The sequence below is a fragment of the Triticum dicoccoides genome, chromosome 5A (assembly GCF_002162155.2).
Source record: "Triticum dicoccoides isolate Atlit2015 ecotype Zavitan chromosome 5A, WEW_v2.0, whole genome shotgun sequence".
Classification (NCBI taxonomy): domain Eukaryota; kingdom Viridiplantae; phylum Streptophyta; class Magnoliopsida; order Poales; family Poaceae; genus Triticum; species Triticum dicoccoides.
The window spans coordinates 497,637,977-497,655,689 of NC_041388.1; positions in this window are offsets into that span (position 1 = coordinate 497,637,977).

Sequence of the window (17,713 nt, forward strand, 5' to 3'; positions counted from 1 at the left end):
CCGGTGTCGAAACATAACCTTCCAATATATCAATCTTTATGTCTCGACCATTTCGAGACTTCTCGGCATGTCTGTGATCTCATCCGGGACTTCGAACAAACTTTGGTTCATCAAATCACATAACTCATAATACAAATCGTCATCGAACGTTAAGCGTGCGGACCCTACGGGTTCGAGAACTATGTAGACATGACCGAGACACATCTCTAGTCAATAACCAATAGCAGAACCTGGATGCTCATATAGGCTCCTACATATTCTACGAAGATCTTTATCTGTCAAACCGCATAACAACATATGTTGTTCCCTTTGTCATCGGTATGTTACTTGCCCGAGATTCGATCGTCGGTATCATCATACCTAGTTCAATCTCGTTATTGGCAAGTCTCTTACTCATTCCGTAATGCATCATCCCGTGGCTAACTCATTAGACACATTGCTTGCAAGGCTCAAAGTGATGTGCATTACCGAGAGGGCCCAGAGATACCTCTCCGATACACAGAGTGACAAATCCTAATCTCGATCTATGCCAACTCAACAAACACCATCGGAGACACCTGTAGAGCATCTTTATAATCACCCAGTTATGTTGTGACGTCTGATAGCACACAAGGTGTTCCTCCGGTATTCGGGAGTTGCATAATCTCATAGTCAGAGGAACATATATAAGTCATGAAGAAAGCAATAGCAATAAAACTAAACGATCATTATGCTAAGATAACGGATGGGTCTTGTCCATCACATCATTCTCTAATGATGTGATCCCGTTCATCAAATGACAACACATGTCTATGGTCAGGAAACTTAACCATCTTTGATTAACGAGCTAGTCTAGTAGAGGCATACTAGGGACACTCTGTTTGTCTATGTATTCACACAAGTACTATGTTTCCGGTTAATGCAATTCTAGCATGAATAATAAACATTTATCATGATATAAGGAAATATAAATAACAATTTCATTATTACCTCTAGGGCATATTTCCTTCAGAGAGACCCTAAGAGCATCTCCAATAGATGTTGTAAATGTAAAAATAACTGATTTTTAGATCACCAAGGCACAAAAATGATGCTCTAAGAGATGATGCGGATGCAAAAAAATACTCAAAATTTGCTCGTGATGTAAAATAGGGCACCAAGACTCGAGCAAAGCATGCGCAACCCCAACTAAAATTTCCCCTGCCGCACCTTCTCCTCCGCCCGCCTACTATCACCGGCGGTTTCGCCCGGGAAATCTTTCGTCGCCACTCGTTCGTCCACCCCTAACGCCGCCGCTATCCCACCGCCCAACCTAGCTGCCCTGACAGCCCCTGGAGGTCCCACCGCCGAGCCGATTTAGGTCCGTTGTCGTGTCGTGTTTCGTCCGATTTGGCTGTTAGCCGGATCCTCGACACCCGTGATGGCTCCCGCAGCTCATGGATGTCGTCAGAAGTAGGGCTACTACCGTCGAAGAAAACGTGAGCTGTCATGCGACCGCCACGACCGAGCCGTGCGGCCACTGCTTTGGTCGGTGTCGCCAGCGTTGCATCGCCAAAATTAGGGTCAGCCACCAGCCGACAGGCGTCAAGGAGGCGTAGGAGATGCTTTCACCATCTACTCGTCGCCGGCGCAACTACCATCTATGCTACGATGTGCAGTCACCCGATTTATTCTATCCCGCACACAGGGTGTTCGACAAAATTTGCACAAGGTATTTTACATCAACTATTGGAGAGGTTGTTAGGCAGCTGCCCTATTTTACATCATCAGTTGGATTTTGACATTTTAGTGATGTAAAATACCACTTTTTGGTGATGTAAATTATACTCAAACTACTCATCATCTATTGAAGATGCTCTAAGGCCAACTCCAACTAGACGATGCAAATAGACGTGGTTTTGGTCAGTTTTTAACCGTTTGGGTCGGCCAGTCAGACACCTTTTCCCGTTTGCGTCCGGGCGCCCGTAGGTGCGCCCAACGGGCGAGATGCATTTCAAAAATGCCCGTATTAAAAACTACAAAAAAGACATAAAACAATTTAAACTTAAACTTATATATTAAATTAAGTCCAAAAGTCTCGTTTGTACTCGCCGCAGTACATTAAACTCAGACTTAAACTAAGAAAAAAATTAAAACTTACGTAGACCCTAGATCGACCGTCGCCATCATCCTGTCGTCTTCAGTCCGAGCCGTCGCCACTGTCCTGGCTGTCTTCGTCGATCTCGGTTAGGTCGACAAAGGGCGGTGGCTTCCACAGGTGTGCGGGCGGCATCTGTGGTTGCTCATGCGGCTGGTCATGTGGCTGGGACAATGACCGTGGTTCGGCGACCACCAAAGAGGGCGGGGTAGACACGAATTCCGGCGTGCAGGGCATCATCGACTTCCACCACCAAGAGGACCCCTCCAATGCTGGGTTCGAGGGCACGACTGGAGGCTCCAAAACGACCCCGTCCTCTGGGTCCAGGGCAGCTACATCGCCTGCGGCCGACAAGGCGAGCTGCACCTCTAGGCCGTTCCACTGGTTGCGTTCGTACTCGAGCTTGGAGTCGTCAAGAACCTTCTTGATGAGCACGTCCTCCTCTTCGGTGTCGAGTGCTAGTGGCGGTGGTGGTGGGGACGGTGCGGGCGAATGTGTGCGTACAGGGTGAGTTGGGAGCATGCGCACTGGGCGGGCTGACCGCACGAGCGGCAAAGTAAGTTGTCGCCACACATCGTGCTCGCCGCGGATCCACGTGTTCCATAGAGTTGAGTGGACGACGTACCTAGTGTCGTGGGGGAGTTCCGGGGGCGGTAGGCTCGCCGACGATTGATCTTCAAAAGATGGGCGAGGCCGCTCGCCGGGATGGGCGACACGGGCACCCGATCTGGGCTGAGATGCCACCCATTTGGTAGGTGGGCGTCGGGCCATTGCAGCAGCGTGGTCGTGTCCAAGTTGCGCGGGCACACCTCCACTTCTATGTAGGGCCTCTGCCATGGCGTAGTGGCGGGCGGTGAGATTGAGAAGCCGGCGGTGCTCCTCGGCCCCGACGAGCAAGACGACAACCCCGCTTGATGATCGTGCTTCTCGGACTTCCCCGGGATCCACTTGCACATCGCCATTGTGGCCGGCGGGTGGCGGCGGGTGGCATGGGCGGCACGGCCTAGGGCTTGTCGGATGCGTGAACGGCAAAGAAGTGTGTGGAAGTGGACTGGCCGGTCCACGCGCACGGGCTAGGCATTAAAAAGGACCCGGGAGAGGATGGCATTTGGCATGGTGGCTGACATGGGGCCCCTTCCATGTGTTTGGATTAAATGGGGCCGGTGGGCAGTGGCATGCGGACCAGAGAACGAACACCGTGAAGACACACGCATCCATTCCGTGTCACAAACCCGGTCTAAATTTAAGTCAGAAATGGGTCCAAACAAACACGAAATGGAAGATTTTGCGCCTGAGGCCACGCTGTCATATTTTCTGTCTCGACCCAAACTGACATGGACACACCAAATGCGTTCATGTTCATGCGTTGGAGATGGCCTAACGAAGCCAGAGCACAATGCAAGCTGTTGAGAGAGGCCAAGCGTAGCGTAGAGCGGGCGCGCACAGTGCACGCTGCACGCAGCGACAACCGCAACAACAGCGACACGAGGAGAAATGATCCTCGATTTCCCTTCTCTATCATGGTGTCTTCCTTCCCAACCCCAACAGTTCGGCACAAGCTTTCTTCAGTCGCTGGCAGTGGCAGGCCCGCCCAATGCACCCCCTGAGCCATGCCTGGCCCCGCCAGTGCCCACGCGTCACGCGTGGAGCGCAGGGTCCCCTTCTGCTGCTTTGAGGTCCTGAGCCTATGCGGCAGGAGCGAGGAAGACATGAATTGGTTTGTGACTAACTTTGCCAAAGATTGCCACACCTAAGGTTAGGCAAGTTTGACCAACTTAGGTGAGTGTTTGGTTCAAGCCACACCTTAGGCAAGCCACACTTGAACCCCACATGGCATACACACAAAAAGTGTGGCAAGATTCCCTTAGGGTTGCCAACTTGTGGCTCTCATTTTGATGAACTAAACTTAGTCAAGTTTAGCAAAAATGTGTGGCGAAGTGTGGCAATGCTAGTCCTAAAACCAAACAGCCCCGAAGTTTCTCGGCTGGATGGCCGGTCGATCAAACAGTAGCTACTGAGGCCAACTCCACCGCGCGACCCCAAACGGACGTCCGTTTTGTCCGAATTCTGTCCGTTTGGGTAGGGCAATGGGGTCGTGTCCGGGCGTCCTGGGATGCGGTGGTCGTGTGCCCAGCGCGCGGCCGCATCCGTTTGCCCCATCCTGTCTGTCATGGCCAAAAATGCCCTTATTTTCATCAAAACTAGTTTGCACGTCCAAATATTTGTCTGAAAATTAAAATAGTTTTACAACCCAATTGAAATTGTCTCTAATAAAATAGTTTTACAACCAAATCGAAATTGTCTTGACTGAACATAAAATGAACCAATACATCTATTGGTTGCCAATGTGATCCCACACGTGCTCAACCAAGTCATTTTGAAGATTCAAATGAGTGTGCCAATCACGCATCTCATGGTGGAATTGGACAAACTGTTCAAATGTGGCTGGGTCTTGGTGCAGGGGCTCAATATTTTCACCTTGATAATCAAATCCTTGGTCGAAGATACTCTCATCACGCTCATCCTCGATGATCATGTTGTGCATGATCACACAAGCAGTCATCACCTCTTAAAGCTTCCTTTCATCCCATGACAGTGCAGGGTTTCGAACGATACCCCGGGATTGAAGCACACCAAAAGCACGTTCCACATCCTTCCTAGCACTCTCTTGCATTTGGGCAAATCTCTTTCTCTTCTCAGCTTGGGTTTCGAGATTGTCTTCACAAAAGTTGACCACTGAGAATATATACCATCAGCTAGATAGTATCCCTTGTTGTACTGGTGGTCGTTGATCTCTAAGTTGACAGGTGGGGAGTGGCCTTCTGCAAGCCTTGCGAAGACTGGAGAACGCTGCAGCACATTGATATCATTGTCAGAACCTGCCATGCCGAAGAAAGAATTCCATATCCAAAGATCCTGCGAAGCCACCGCTTCTAATATGACAGTGCACGCCTTCACATGCCCCTACTGGCCCTGCCAAGCAAATGGACAGTTCTTCCACTCCCAGTGCATACAATCTATGCTGCCAAGCATGCCTGGAAAGCCTCTAGCTGCGTTGGTTGCCAACAATTTCTTTGTATCAGCGGCAGTTGGCTGCCTCGAGTACTCAGGGCCAAACACCTCGATCACAGCCTGGCAGAACTTGTACATTGACATCAGACATGTTGTCTCACTCATACGCACATACTCATCCACTAGATCGCCTGGAATTCCATATGCAAGCATGCGGATGGCCGCGGTGCATTTCTGGTAAGAGGAGAATCCAAGGTTGCCAAGGGCATCTATCTTGCACTCGAAGTATGGGTCATGAGCAACCACTCCCTCTCGGATATGGTTGAACACATGCCTTGCCATTCAAAAACGCCGACGGAATTTATCCGGCTTGAAGAGCAAGGTGTTGGAAAAGTAATCGGCATAGAGCATGACGTGGCCTCTCTCCCTATTGTGGTTCAGGTTGGGAGCACGGCCAGGGACTGACCCCCTGTACCAAGGTAGCTGCCGTTGAATGTGGTCGTGAACGACCAGTGCAGCCACCACAAGATCTTCATCATCCAACGACGAATCGTCCGATGAATAAATGAAATGGTGGAAGAAAAACTCATGTCCACTGTACATACCTTTGTGGGCAAAGTGTCGAACACCTTGTGGTTGTGGTGGCAAAGAGGCCGCGACGATCACCTTGACGCAACAGGGGTGGTTGCCGGCCGGCTACTAGCCGCTCTGGAGCTCTCGTTGGAAGCTGCTACGTCGTCGACGGTCGTATCCCCTCTGCCGTCCGGCAACGACGGCGACGGCCAAACCTCCTCCGATCGACGGCCAAAACTACGGCGAAAGCGCGGGCGTGGTGGCAGCCATGTTGGGACGTGGTTTGGTATGGACGGCCGGAGAATAGCGGCGGCGCCGGCGGCGGGGCGGGACGGGGAGAGGGGTGTAGACGTTGGAAGCGAAGGGACTGCTAGTGTCCCCGACAGACGTGCCACGAGAGGACAAGGGCGTGCGGCGAGCCCGTCCGCACGATGTCCGTTTCACCTCAAACTCTGCGTAAATTTAGGTCGGGATGGGTCGAAAACGGACGGAATCCAAATATTTGTTCGTTTGGAGCCACGCGTTGAGCCGCGTTATTCGTCTGTTTTATCCCAAACAGACACACCTGAACAAGATGGAGTCGCGCGGTAGGGTTAGCCTGAACTCACATCACGCATCGTGCATAGGGACGAGAGCTTCGATGTGATACTGTTCATCCACCAATTGCAGTGGGTTTTCTGGCGGTACGCGAGGATGCGTATATACTGTACCTATTGTACTACCTCTGTTCATGCATGCCAACCAGTAACTGTAGACACGACACGAACCAAGCCAGCCCTTTTTTCCTTCCTTTCACTGGCCGGCATGCGTGCCGCATGATGGAGTGCGTTATATGATATCATGCACAACTAATTTTATGCTATATTAGGAGTACTATTGTATTACACTGCTGCACCCTGCAGATAGACAGACATAAACAGGTAAAAGTAGATTACTACCCATTCGTCTCATAATATAAAACGTTTTTAATACTAGTGTAGCGTTAAAAAAGTCTTGTATTATGAGACGGAAAGAATAGCAAGCAAGTGACGTAGATGGTAAACCAAAGTAGTGGCGGTAATAATTATCGCAGCAGGGAGAGAGGGCCTCCTCTATTGACACTTTTTTTTTCTGAACACTCCTCTATTTACACCTGAACCTCGTGCTCCAACTTTACTTGGCAAGAGTAAATTGCATAGAAGTATTACAATTAAGACATTACAAGCAGATTGATATCAAGATTAGTAATTTTTACATGTCAGTATTAACTTGGGACGAGGCGTTGCAAAAAAGGCTAAAACTGTTGTTTATACGTATTGACATGAAAACTGACCAGTTGGACCCGTCTGTCAGGTGCTGACGTGGCATGTTTTTTGCAGAAAACTCCCTTGCATTATACGTAATCCCATAAATGCTCAATTATTTCAGGGAAAAAGGCTCAAATGATAGGCTTTTTTCCCGTTCGTAATTTCCACCACCGACTCGGACTTGTTTGAAATTTTGAGACGGTTTGAACAAATAAATAAGACAAACAAAAATCGAATCCCGCCCAGGATTCGAACCACGGACCTGCGGCTCTGCAGCGCAGAGAGCTAGCGACCCTGCCACGGCAGAGCTAGAGATGTGCAACAGGCTAAGCATCTTTTATAGTAGCCCGAAGACGTTGGGCCGGCGGTTGGCCCAGCGAGGCTGCGCGCTGGGTTACTGTTTTTTAATCATGATATTAATACATATATTTTTTGCGATTACATATTAGTATTATTAAGTGTCAAGCACCAGCCTAGAACACAGGCATGGCCCAAATTTAATGTGTCTGCTGAGGATATTATTATGTATCATAATTACTATGTGTCCTAACTATATTATTCAAATACACAACTTAAAAAAAATATGCCCAACACACAGATTTTCATTTGAGTTACTCGCATATTGATTGTATTTTTTTAAATGCACTGTTACTTAAAAATTTGACAACATGTATTAAAAATAAATGTGTAATCATAATAAATTTTAGAAATGCATTAAAAATGTTCAACTTTTATTAAAAAAATCGACATGTCTCTTGAAATGCAAGAATGATTTACATAATAAGTTTTTACCACATGCTTAACATTTCTTGAAATACAAATAATTCACCATGTATTAAGAAAATGTTCACCATAATGGTCTTGAAATTCATCGTGTATTAAGAAAATGCTCACCATAAATTACAAAAAAAAATCACCGCGCATTAAGTAAACTTTTCTTCATATCTTACGAAAATATTCCAACATATATTACAAAAATATTCAATTTGCATTCAAAATATGTTCAATGTTCATATTATTAGAAAAATGTTCACCGTTTGTAAAGAAAATTTCATCGTGCATTAAAAATGTTCACTATAAAGTAATAAATTATGTAATCATAATATTCTTGAAAATCATCGTGTATTAAGAAAATGTACACCATAAATTAAGAAAATTTTACCGCGCATTATGCAAAATTTCACCATATACTAAAACCCGTCATAAAAAATATTCAGTAAATATGTTAAAGATCCAGGAGAAAAACCAACTAGCGAATGAAAAAAGAAGAAAGAAAAGGCAAGGAAGGAAAACCTAAAAATAAGCCAAAACTATAAACAAAAATATAAAGCATAATAAGTAAGAAAAATGAAACATAAAGAAATCTGGGCAAGGAATGAGCCCTAACACGCACGCCAGGTAAGTGCGATTCGAAAAAAAATTGCAGGCCTCCATGGGCCGGCCCAGCATTCCTGAGCTAGTATAAAAAGGTCTATGCCTCCTGTACATCGCGAGTTCTGCCGTGGCGGAGTGGCTAGCGCGCAGGTCGGCGGTTCGAATCCTGGGCAGGATTCAATTTTTGTTTGTCTTATTTATTTGTTCAAACCGACTCAAAATTTCAAACAAGTCCGAGTCGCTGGTGGAAATTACGAACGGGAAAAAAGCCTCTCATTTGAGCCTTTTTCCCCAAAATAATTGGGCATTTATGGGATTACGTATAAAGCAAGGGAGTTTTTTGCAAAAGACATGCCACATCAGCACCCGACAGGCGGGCCCAACTAGTCAGTTTCCCTGTCAATACGTATAAACAGCAGTTTTAGCCTCTTTTGCAACGCCTCGCCCCAAAGGTGGCACTGACACGTAAAAATTACCAATCTTGGTACCAATCTGTTTCCAATGTCTCAATTGTGGTACTTCTGTGCAATTTACTCGCTTGGCAAACCCAGACACGGCGGGGTGACGTCACCATTTCTCGCGAGTGGGCCTCTGTCGATGCAGATCGGCTTGTCAGGCCCGCCTGCTGCGATAGAACCCGACCCCGTTTCGTGGGGCATTCCCTGTTTATCGAGAGAAACTATCCTTCATCCTAAAAAAAGATAGCAAATACCCTTTGCGGAGCCCTCAAGGGTCACTTTTGATGGGCTCATTCAGTGCTCACTTAGAACAAATTTACGCATTTCAGGATTTAGATAAAAATTTCTGGGGGTTTTTTCGCCTTTGGTTTTTCGCCGGGTTTTCCTGAGAGTTTAAAGAATTTTGATTTTTTTCTTCTAAAAATCACGTTTTTTTTGCTTCTACGAGAGACGCGGATTTGCTTCTCTTGAAGAAACATGTTTGTTTCTGCGAGAAGCACAACTGCATTTCTCAGAAAGTGAAAAAAAATGGTTTTTTTTTGCTTCCACGAGAGGCACAGGTTTACTTGTGCGAGAGGCACAACTATGTCTATTGGAAAAATAAAGATCTCATGTTTTCTTTTTTTTTTCACAAGAAGTATAGATTTGCTTCCGTGAGAAGCATAGCCGTGTCTTTCAGAAAGTAAAAAAGATTCAGTTTTTTTCTTTCATGAGAGGCACAAGTTTGCTTTTGTGAGAGGCAGAACTATGTCTGTTGGAAAAAGAAAAATAACATGTTCTTTATTCTTCCACGAGAAGTATAGATTTGCTTCCCATAAAAGCATAGATTTGCTTTCACAAGAAGCACAGTTGGGCCTCTCGATAAGGAATTTTTTTTTGTGCTCCCACATAGGCACAAATTCGCTTACCTCTCAGGAAAAGTAAAAAAACACGTGTTTTCACGAGAGGTACATTGCTTCTCGTGAGGCATAGATTTGCTTCCACGGAAAGCACATCTATGCCAATCAAAAAGGGAAAAACATATTCTTTCTCTTTTCATGAGAGCCACAGATTTGCTTTCACTTGTGCCTCTCAAGAAGGGGGGAAACGTGTTTTTTTATGAGAGGCACATATTTGCTTCTCGTGAAGGCATAGATTTGCTGCTATGAGAAACACATCAGTGCCAATCAAAAAAGAAAAAAAATATGTTCTTTCTCCTTCCATGAGAGGCACAGGTTTGCTTTCGTTTATGTCTCTTGAAAAAGAAAATCACACATTTTTTTCCTTTCACGAGAACACACATTTGCTTCTAGTGAAGGCACAAATTTACTTCCGGAAGAAGCATAGTTGTATCTCTTGGAAGAAAAAAAAAGAAAGAGAAAATTGTGTTTCCGGTTACAGTTTTTTCGGGAAGTTTTGTAATAAAAAGTTCGTTGAAACCAACTAATATGAGATCTAGTTTTGAAGATCTCGACGCGATGAATTCGACAGTGAAAACGGTTTAGAATTTAGACGCACGGTTTAGAAGATAAAAACGCTTTGGTAAACGAATCTACAAAGAAAGGAAAAACTCCTAGGTTGCCACTTGTCAGGCCCTAAGGAGCTAGGAGAGACGTTTGCAAAGGGTATCCTTTAACTAGTGATTTCACTATTTATCGCTTCACGCACTGTTTTTTAGAATATCTTCACAGGATGTGTGGATGGCCAATCCTATATGACGCCCCGCGCATCATATAACCGAGAATTCATAGAAGACTCCTCAAGTTGTGCCGACCCACGTAGCGGCTGACTTGTTTCTCTTCTCAATCCAGATTTTAGCTTTTACTAGAAGAACACCCGTGCGGGGCTATATTAACTTTAAGAATTCAATATTAATTATGTTAATATTACATTTAATATTCTCATACATATCAAGTGACATTGGCGATCTTTTTTATTATCAAATTCTCACACACACACTCTTCCTCCCTCCTCCTCACTCTCTCTCCCCCTCTCCCTCCCTCTCTCTCTCTAACACACACACATATTATTAGAAAAATGTTCACCGTTTGTAAAGAAAATTTCATCGTGCATTAAAAATGTTCACTATAAAGTAATAAATTATGTAATCATAATATTCTTGAAAATCATCGTGTATTAAGAAAATGTACACCATAAATTAAGAAAATTTTACCGCGCATTATGCAAAGTTTCACCATATACTAAAACCCGTCATAAAAAATATTCAGTAAATATGTTAAAGATCCAGGAGAAAAACCAACTAGTGAATGAAAAAGGAAGAAAGAAAAATCAAGGAAGGAAAACCTAAAAATAAGCCAAAACTAGAAACAAAAAAAATAAAGCATAATAAGTAAGAAAAATGAAACATAAAGAAATCTGGGCAAGGAATGAGCCCCAACACGCGCGCCAGGTAAGTGCGATTTGAAAAAAAAATTGCAGGCCTCTGTGGGCCGGCCCAGCATTCCTGAGCTAGTATAAAAAGGTCTATGCCTCCTGTACATCGCGAGTTCTGCCATGGCGGAGTGGCTAGCGCGCAGGTCGGCGGTTCGAATCCTGGGCGGGATTCGATTTTTGTTTGTCTTATTTATTTGTTCAAACCGGCTCAAAATTTCAAACAAGTCCGAGTCGCTGGTGGAAATTACGAACGGGAAAAAGCCTCTCATTTGAGCCTTTTTCCCCGAAATAATTGGGCATTTATGGGATTACGTTAAAGCAAGGGAGTTTTTTGCAAAAGACATGCCACATCAGCACCCGACAGGCGGGCCCAACCGATCAGTTTCCCTGTCAATACGTATAAACAGCAGTTTTAGCCTCTTTTGCAACGCCTCGCCCCAAAGTTGATACTGACACGTAAAAATTACCAATCTTGGTACCAATCTGCTTCTAATGCCTCAATTGTGGTACTTCTGTGCAATTTACTCGCTTGGCAAACCCGGACACGGCGGGGTGACGTCACCATTTCTCGCGAGTGGGCCTCTATCGATGCAGATCGGCTTGTCAGGCCCGCCTGCTGCGATAGAACCCGACCCCGTTTCGTGGGGCATTCCCTGTTTATCGAGAGCAACTATCCTTCACCCTAAAAAAAGATAGCAAATACCCTTTGCAGAGCTCTCAAGGGTCACTTTTGATGGGCTCATTCAGTGCTCACTTAGAACAAATTTACGCATTTTAGGATTTAGATAAAAAATTCTGGGTTTTTTTCGCCTTTTGATTTTCATCGGGTTTTCCTGAGAGTTTAAAGAATTTTGATTTTTTTTCTTCTGAAAAACACGTTTTTTTGCTTCTACGAGAGATGCGGATTTGCTTCTCTTAAAGAAACATATTTGTAAGCACAACTGCATTTCTCAGAAAGTAAAAAAAATGGTTTGTTTGCTTCCACGAGAGGCACAGGTTTACTTGTGCGAGAGGCACAACTATGTCTATTGGAAAAATAAAGATCCCATGTTTTCTATTTTTTTTCTTCCACAAGAAGCATAGATTTGCTTCCGCGAGAAGCATAGCCATGTCTTTCAGAAAGCAAAAAAGATTCAGTTTTTTTCTTTCATGAGAGGCACATGTTTGCTTCTGTGAGAGGCAGAACTATGTCTGTTGGAAAAAGAAAAATAACATGTTCTTTTTTCTTCCACGAGAAGTATAGATTTGCTTCCCATAAAAGCATAGACTTGCTTCCACAAGAAGCACAGTTGGGCCTCTCGATAAGGAAAAAAATATTATTTTTTGTGATCCCACATAGGCACAGATTCGCTTACCTCTCAGGAAAAGTAAAAAAACACGTGTTTTCACGAGAGGTATATTGCTTCTCGTGAGGCATAGATTTGCTTCCACGGAAAGCACATCTGTGCCAATCAAAAAGGAAAAACATGTTCTTTCTCTTTTCATGAGAGCCACAGGTTTGCTTTCACTTGTTAACGTGTTTTTTTTCATGAGAGGCACATATTTGCTTCTCGTGGAGGCATAGATTTACTGATATGAGAAACACATCAGTGCCAATCAAAAAAGAAAAAAATGTGTTCTTTCTTCTTCCATGAGAGGCACAGGTTTGCTTTCGGTTATGTCTCTTGAAAAAGGAAATCATACATTTTTTCCTTTAACGAGAACACACATTTGCTTTTTGTGAAGGCACAAATTTACTTCCGGAAGAAGCATAGTTGTATTTCTCGGAAGAAAAAAAAGAAAGAGAAAATTGTGTTTCCAGTTACAGTTTTTTCGGAAAGTTTTGTAATAAAAAGTTCGTTGAAACCAATTAACATGAGATCTAGTTTTGAAGATCTCGACGCGATGAATTCGACAGTGAAAACGGTTTAGAATTTAGACGCATGGTTTAGAAGATAAAAACGCTTTGGTAAACGAATCTACAAAGAAAGGAAAAACTCCTAGGTTGCCACTTGTCAGGCCCTAAGGATCTAGGAGAAACGTTTGCAAAGGGTATCCTTTAACTAGTGATTTCACTATTTATCGCTTCACGCATTGTTTCTTAGAATATCTTCACAGGATGTGTGGGTGGCCAATCCTATATGACGCCCCGCGCATCATATAACCGAGAATTCATAGAAGACTCCTCGAGTTGTGCCGACCCACGTAGCGGCTGACTTGTTTTTCTTCTCAATCCAGATTTTAGCTTTTACTAGAAGAACACCCGTGCGGGTCCACATTAACTTTAAAAGTTCAATATCAATTATGTTAATATTACATTTAATATTCTCATACATATTAAGTGACATTGGCGACCTTTTTTACCATCAAATTTTCTCTCTCACACACACACTCTTCCTCCCTCCTTCTCACTCTCTCTCCCCCTCTCCCTCCCTCTCTCTCTCTAACACACACATATTCATCTTATTAGGTACGGGACCATAATTCATCTATTTCACACGCACACGCGCTAGTGCATAACAATATGGATTATAAAACAGGTGTCAAGGTAGTAACAAGGATTCTTCTAATGCATTAATAAACAAATGTTCTGCACTGAAGACAAGATAAACAATTCCCAAAGTGCATTAGAGCGTCACAGAACATTACTGGCAAGATAAATGCACGACGATACACCCGACTCATTTAATTAATATAATTAAATTATGAGTAAATTAGTCACCGAACTGCTCGAATGAACCGGAACAGAGCCAACATATATCATCCTAGACAAACACATTATTAACCATTTACCTTGGTACTTTAGAAACCGCCAGGAGGATGCATGTAGAAGCGCTTCTTGCCTGCGAATCCACAGTCAGATAGAGAAATTGGAACCCATTTCCATCACCAACTGATAAAGAAAGCACGTAAGAAAATTGATATCGGGCCAACTTGAATCTTCGGTGATTGTCCCCCGGTATGGAGAATTTAGGAGGGTGGGTGCAAGGAGTGGCCTTGTGGATGATGGATGGAGGCGCGGAGGGATGTAGTCGCCGGAAGGTCGAAAGCGGAGAGGGTCGGGCACGTTAGGTGGAGCCGGTGGTGCGCGACAACCGGAGGCGGCCTAATCGTGGGCGGCGAACCGACGATAGCCTCGGCCCATCCCTCGACGCAGCAAAGATAGAGAGGGGCGGTGCTGCCGGTGCTCGAGGCCACCGCTCGGCACCATCTGCATTGAGGGGAAAGAGAGGCGAGAAAGCGATAGGGTGATGCGGGGCTAGGGATTGCGGAGGAGGGTGGGGGTGTGCGATTTGAATGGATGGTTCTGCCCACCGTTTTCTTGTACGTGGCGGTGGAGACGGCGGCATCCAGCCATGCAGGCGAGGCATGGGTCGAGACGGGCACACGACGAGGCGCAGTAGCAGAGGCGGGGGCGAGTTTTGCTACTGAAATACAGGGTGTGGGATTGATCGTTCATGTTCTCTTTTCCTTTTTAACGGGAGATGGATGCGATTTTTTCACGAGGGGAGAGATGTGACCACGTACAAGTTTTATAATAAATTAACTAGGTTTATAATGGGATTTGTTTACAATACGTTAAGATTTACGTGTTAGTTTTCTTAATAAAGAAATGCACTGATGTGGGGATCGGTTGATTCGGGTAAGGAAAGATAGATTCGTGATCTTTTGTATGTTAGGAAATTAGTGGTTTGCAAGGAAAGAGTGGAGAGAAAAGGAACCAATACGACCACGTATAGATTTCATAATAAATTAATTAGGTCCATAACGTGATTTGTTTATAATGCGTTAAGATTTACGTGTTAGTTTTCTTAATAAAGAAATGCACTGATGTAGGAAGCGATTGATTCGGGTAAGGAAAGATATATTCGTGATCTTTTGTATGTTAGAAAATTATTGGTTTGCAAGGAAAGAGTGGAGACAAAAAGAACCAGTATGAGGGGGTGATGGGAGGTGAGACGAATAAAAACCGGACGAAATTGGAAGATGAGAGGAAGGCAAGTAAAAACCGACGAAAAAAACCCAACAAAATTAGGAAGTGGGAGGGAGGACGAAAAAAACCCAAAAAAGATAGGAAGAAGACGAAAATAAACCATACGAAGCTATCAACTGCTCTATTAGAAATAGAGATTCTGTACATTTACCATCCATGCTTGACGTAGGGAGCTCCTATTCGGCGCTTCAGGCACCAGGGAAGCTCCCTCGTGCCAAAACGCCGGCGTTGGCAGGCCGGCCCACGTACACGTTCACATTTGAGAGAAAACCCATGAATATCATTAAAAACGAAAATAGTTCGTGATTGCAAAATGTTAACGGATTTTGAAAAAAAATGTTAACATGAAAAAAATCATCAATTTGAAAACAAGCTCATCAAATTTAAAAAAAAATCATCCAATTTGAAAAGGTTCATTAATTTTTTTTTAAAATCATTTAATTTGACAAAAAGTTCTTCAATTTTAGAAAAGGTTAAAAAATGTTGTTTTTTTACCAATTTTGGCAAAAAAGAACGCTGAAATTGAAAAAAATCATCAATTTTGAAAAAACATTCATAGAATTTTTTAAAAAGTCTTCTATTTCTTATAACTTTTTGTAAAAATCATTGATTTTAAACATGGTTCATCGATTCTGTGAAAAGTTCACAAAGTTGAAGAAGTCCATTATTTCAAAAAATACTTCACTATTTAAGTAAAGACAAAAACAAAAAACATAAAGAAAATACATCTAAATGGGCCGGCCTAGCTTAGAGCGCTTCAAGCGCCAGTTTGCAAAATGCACAATAACAGCGAAATTACTAATTGAGAAGTACTCATTGCAAATATCTCTTCAATTTCCCAGGTTGCGACAAGTGGCGCACATGCAGCGAGTCACTTTTCGCAACCTGAGAGTTTTCTCTTTTTTCACAGATCCATTTATTCAAAACATTTTATCTCTCAAACCGTGCAACCTCGAATTCCTCGCGTCGAGTTCTTCAAAACTAAATCCCATGTTGATAGGTTTGGACGAACTTTTTTTCACGAAAAACCGGCCGAAAAAATCTGAACGAAAAAACCAAACTGGAAACACGGGTTTTTCCCCTCTCCGAAAGAGGCACACCCGTGCCTCTCACGAAATCACCATCGTGCCTCTCGAGAAAGCAAAACCGTAACTCTTGTGGAATGAAAAAATATACATTTTTTCGTTTCCGAGGAGGCACGACCGTGACTCCCGCAAAAGCACACCCGTGCCTCTACCGGGAGCAAAATCATGACTCTCACGAAAGAAAAAAGACAGAAACCATATTTTTTTCCGTTTCCGACATGCACGACCATGACTCTCGTGAAAGCACAACCATGCCTTTTGCGGAAGCAAAACCGTGACTCTCGTGAAAAAAAAAGAAAACATGTTTTTTTCGTTTTTGAGAGGCAAGACCGTGACTCTCGCGAAAGCAAAACCATGACTCTCACGAAAGGGAAAAAAAGAAAACACGTTTTTTTTTCGTTTTCGAGAGGCATGGCTGTGACTCTCGCGAAAGCAAAACCGTGCCTCTCACGAAAGGAAAAACCGTGACTCTCGAGAAAGGAAAAAATGTGTTTTTTCACGTAAAGCAAATTCCAATATTTTTTTGGTCGAGAAGCTAAGGAAGACCGGTGGAAAACCAAAACGTCAAAAAAACCGAAAAGAAAACCGTTTAAATAGCCAAAAACGCGTGCGGGAAAAATAAAAAAAAATTCGAAGGAAGCGCCCAGAGCACGACACGTGACGAATAGCCGAGAACGCGTCAAGTGGTGCTGATCGTTGCGAGGGTTCCGAAGAAGCGCTTGTTAACTAGTGGCTCCCCAATAACAGGTGCCTGAAGCGTCAAATAAGATCCGCCCTTACCCCACACCAGTTCCTCTTTAGCGCTTATCTATACTCCTATATAGTGTACCAGTAGCACGTCATATGGACCGTTGGATCTTCACAATTAGACGGCTCAGATTTAATGGCTTGCTCTACATAACTACGTGGCTGCATATGAATCATTAGATATGTCAATCTGACGGTTCACATTGAAGGGATTCGCGCACGCTCCTTCCCTGTGTTGTTAGCACGCCACACTCACATAAAAATTACAGGATGCACACATGATGCTCCCATCACTATCTAGAAATTTCTAGCAGACTAACGTAAAGTACTATAGCAACTAGCAGGCTACCAAGTAGGTATCGTGATGAACATGAGAAAAGGCATACAGTGGAGCAGCCTGGGCATACGCCATAGGCACAGATGCTGGAAATGACTTTCTACTTGTGGAAACAATTTAACCAATTAAAGAATGGCAAAAAAAATAAAATTGCAATATGTGTTACAGCTAAATATCTTCTACTTTCTCTTATACATTTGTTTTACAAATATTATCACTCTTGTTTTTGTTTGTTTGTTTCTATCAGTAAAGTCTGGAAATTTTGATCAACCAAAGAGATATAATTAGTGTTTTAATAATTATTTTATTTGTAATGATGAATAAGTTGCAACATGATGCCTTTTCAATTGCTCAATTCATAACGCATTAAAATTTATTA